The following is a 4274-nucleotide window of genomic DNA, read 5'->3' on the forward strand; positions in this document are numbered from 1 at the left end:
GGGTGGTGGGTGGGTTTGTGGGTTGGTGGGGGTTTTTTTCTCTCTAAGATGACAATTAAAGGCACAGACAGGCTTTGAATTACAAACAGCTGATAACTGTTCTCAGGCTCCAGCACAGTCTGATAATTCACCCTTCGTTTTAAATCTGTGGTTACGACTAAGAAGAGACAGGGCTTATGGGTGGCAGTAGTTCAACACTCATCATACTGTGAGCTGACCACACACTTGAAGGTAGCACTGCACGAACCACAGAGCACTCCCACTGACCCCACATATTGGTTAGCCCCAGCCCAGCCTGCCCACCTCTTCAGTTAAGCTGGACCATCGTCCCTGTAATTAACCTCTAGGCAATCCAGTTGGAATTTTCTGGCCAGTCTCTATGTCCCCTGTTGGTCTAGCTGGAAGAGGTTTTCAGGGATAAAATCAATTATTTTTCAGCCAGGAGAATTTATTCTGCAGGAGCAAGAAAAACCTCTGTCTTCTGTTTATGCATCTCCTTCACAGCTGTGGGGCACAGGGAAAATCCCCTCTTCTCAGAGGAGTAGGGCTGAATCTCTTTTATCCCCCTTTCAATGCAGAGGACTAATGGGTAACTAGAAGAAAGGCAGAGTTCTGAAGGAGAAGCAAAGCTTACAGCTTTGCAAGAGCTGAAGAACCTTCTCATTAGAAGCAATCAGACATAGTCATAGAGACAGGTCACTGAACTACCAGGCTGCAAACGGAAGCCAGAAGTAAGCCTGTTGTCTCCCAAGAGTCGTATCAGAGATGGTGGTGGTGGTGGCTGATGATGATGCCCCATGGAAAGCAAGAGTTGAAGAATTCCTCAATAGTTACAATACTGGTTACAGAGAAAGGCAAGATGACTTCCACTTTTCAAAATTTTCATGTCAAGAAACCGGAAACAAAACATATTTCGACACCTCTCTTTTTTTTTTATTAATCTGCAAAACTTCCTTAGTCACAAATCACAGGCAAGCTCAGTATGATTCCAGGGTGCTGAGGCACACGAGCTGCCAGAATGGTATTGGTCCTGTACCACGGGGTCCTCCAGACTTAAACACACTGTTGCTTATCAGGACAAATGAGTCCAGGCAGCAAAGCTACGACTACTACTATCTTCCATGCTTGTGTCTAAGTTAGTTCTTTCAGCACTCCATGAAGGTCTCAGCAGCGTTATCACAGGGACGTACCCTCGGGGTAGCACTGCCTCCCTCTGCCTTGCCCTGGGGAAGCCAGCCTTCAGTCTCAGGGGCTGTAGTACCAGGAACTGGGTCCCTCCATGTGAGGAGGGCACAAAAAGCTGATGCAGGGCAGGGGGAAGTAATTTCCTAGGTCCTTTGGAGCCACCTTATCATAAGCACACATTGCCCTTAACAGACAATTGCTGGTACCTGGAGCAGTACCGGCAGGCTGACTTCTCCATTCAGTATTTGCTACTATACCTTCAACGTTCTGCACTTCTACCCACAGACACACCTTCTGGCTAGCAGCCTACAGCAGGGGCCTCAATCTTCTGTAGTCAAAAAAATAAATAAATAGCTTCATTTAAAATTGTTAAATATAAAGCATTTTTGCCACCTGTGACTGGAAAAGTGTTCCCTGTGTCAATCACTTCTCCACTAAGGGGTGGTGTTCAGTTTTGTCACTTCTCAGGGAGTGGTCAGATAAAGTCCAGGTCCCTTTTTTACAGATAAACAGACGCTTCAAAAAATTTCAAGTTTGCAGTGGCTCAAACATTAAAGTTCCTGATTTGGTCCCATCTTTCAAAGTCCTCCAAACCTAAAACGCATCCACCAAACTGCCTGATAAGCTATGTGCGTGCTTTACTAATCCCAGTTTTCATCTTATCTCGCTGACAAAATAGCAGCAACTCTCAGAATGACAAATGGCTATCTCACTTCTAGAAGTTGGCATTCAAGGTGACTGAGTGAAACACAAGGAGAATTAATTTTCTCCAGTATTGTTATAGCTGATTTCTAACTCAGCAGTGACACACAGATACCAAAGACACATACATAAATGCCTGATAAAGGAAATAAAATTCTTGTCTCAAAGAATGAGATATTTCTGAAGGTGGCAAGAAAAGATTGGATGGAAGACATCAGTAGAAACATCTGAGCAAATCAAATAATTCACAGACAAAACAGCAAATTGTCTGATCTTTACAGTAAGAATGTACGCACCATGTATTCTTTATATCTTTTTAATGTTATTCTTAAATAGCATAACAGTGGAATTGCTTCGGGTAACTTCACAAATATCAATTTATACACAGAATGTACAATACGTTAAATTAGATTGGCTTTCCTCTGGACTTTGCTCTGTTTCAGACTTCCATGTATTCCATGATGCTCTAATGTTTATTTTCTAACATGGCTTGATGCAATAGTGTGACTTGGACTTTGAGTTTTGTGTAAGATCAGAATGGCAGTGACGAGTAAACAAATATTTTAAAACAAACCTAAAATTTACAGCCAGCTCCTGTTCATAGAGCCAAATCAAGAGTTTCTTGTAAACATGCCTGCAGTTTCTGAGGCTACTCATCAGTAGTTTTCTCCTTATTATAGCTGTTGAGAGTTGCTGACAGCTTAACGAGGCAAAATTTCAAGTCACTCTGAACTGAAAGTATTTCTGGTAATACAGGCACACATGATACTGTATTTTCACACAGCAAGAAATTTACAGCATGTTATTAATTACTGTGCAACTGACAGTTCATTACAGTCCCAGAGCATACTTCACCACCAGTTAACTGAATGCTTTTCAAAGTACCATTTCTAAATGGCACGGAGTGACACTGGAAAACACAGATCAGACTCCAAGATGTTAAGTAACTCTGCAACTAGCGTTTTACTAGGTTGAGCATGATTTCCAAAATCAACAGCATGAAGATTATTTGCGTGACATCTCATCAGGAAAGTCATATGGCCGCCCCTGTAAGGGATCAGCATCTTCTAATACAGACAAAAGGTATTGGGCTGAATTTCAAACAGAAAAGAGCATCCAGAGGATCTGGGGAGTAGTTGGCTATGTGTGGCTTTAAGCATTCCACCTTTTATTCTTTGATCTGACAGCAGATTTCCTTCCGGATACAGACATTCAGTTTGTCTGCAAGCCAGCTTGGTCTTCCAGAGACACTGAAGTGCTATCTCCTCACTTGTGTTTTCTCCAGCTCTGTTCTCTAGGATAAGCTTAAAATAAGAGCCCAAACCTGATGGTTAGGGGTGAAAAGAAGGTGGTTCTGGCACCCGTAAGTAATGTAAACTGGCATATGATTGATAACATTAACTTGATAAATTCCCCTGTGCTGCGCTGTACTCCGTGTGTGACTGATACGGAGATGCTGGAGTGCCGGGAAAGAAGACATGTGTTTGTGACAGATGGGTGGATGTTTTGCCGTGTTGAAAAAGAAATGACATCCTTCTCAAAATGTCATTTTCCTTCTTGCACTGGCATCCCTGTGCGTCGCATAGCTGCTGGCAGAATGGTCTTGGCAGTCAGTGACGCCCCAACTGAAGGAAACTGCAGAATGCAAATAGGTGCTGGGGACCGTACAGCTGGTTAGGTCAGGGCTGATTGGGATGGTGACAACTGCTGCCAATTGCAGAGGTGATTTGTTACCCCACCGCCGCTTCCTGATCTGGAAGGCCCTTAAAGACTTCCTGACTTGCCAAGAGGAGGCAACTTTGCCTCCCTGTAGCCAGCGCTGACCTTCCGAGATAACCGGCCAGGGCTCAAGGGACAACCTCTCTGTTCCACAGACATCAGGGGTTCAGCTGCCTGCAAGCCAAGACTCCATCTGCAAGGCCACCTCCCTGCCTCTGCCAAACTGTGCTGTCTTATTTCAGCCTTTTGACAAAGGAATGACATAAAAACCTTTGGTCTGGCGCTGGGTTTCATTTGAAGCAAGTAATGTAGCAAGCACACAGGCCTGCGGGAAGGGTCTGCAAGGCTCACCAGTGAGCCAGTGCTATCCTGTCCCTGAGGACGTGCACTTTGTTGGCATATATATAAATATCCTAATTCTTTCCCTACTTTTAGCCCTTGTCTTTAGTTATTTCAAGGGAAGACTGGGCCTATTGTAACATTTTCCTCCCAGTCACCCACTGCTGTAAGAGGTGATAGAACAATCAGTCATTAACAGCCCCGGTAGCCCAAGAGTGCAAACCACAGGCCGGGTTCGCGGAGGCCGCCCTGCCTTCGCAGCCTTCCCTGACCAGCCGGCGACCACGAGGGCAGCGGGAGGGCAGCCGGCTCTGCCACAGACCCATGCC

At 44.8% G+C, this 4274-nt stretch overlaps 1 protein-coding gene across 7 annotated transcripts in view; it reads right to left on the reverse strand.

Annotated features, from left to right (window-relative positions):
• TUB (tubby bipartite transcription factor) overlaps nucleotides 1-4274 on the reverse strand; it is a 156577-nt gene that overhangs the window by 114481 nt on the left and 37822 nt on the right. The gene's annotated exons all lie outside the window — the stretch shown is intronic.

The sequence above is a fragment of the Athene cunicularia genome (assembly GCF_003259725.1).
Source record: "Athene cunicularia isolate RWA chromosome 5 unlocalized genomic scaffold, athCun1 chr5_part2, whole genome shotgun sequence".
Taxonomy (NCBI): domain Eukaryota; kingdom Metazoa; phylum Chordata; class Aves; order Strigiformes; family Strigidae; genus Athene; species Athene cunicularia.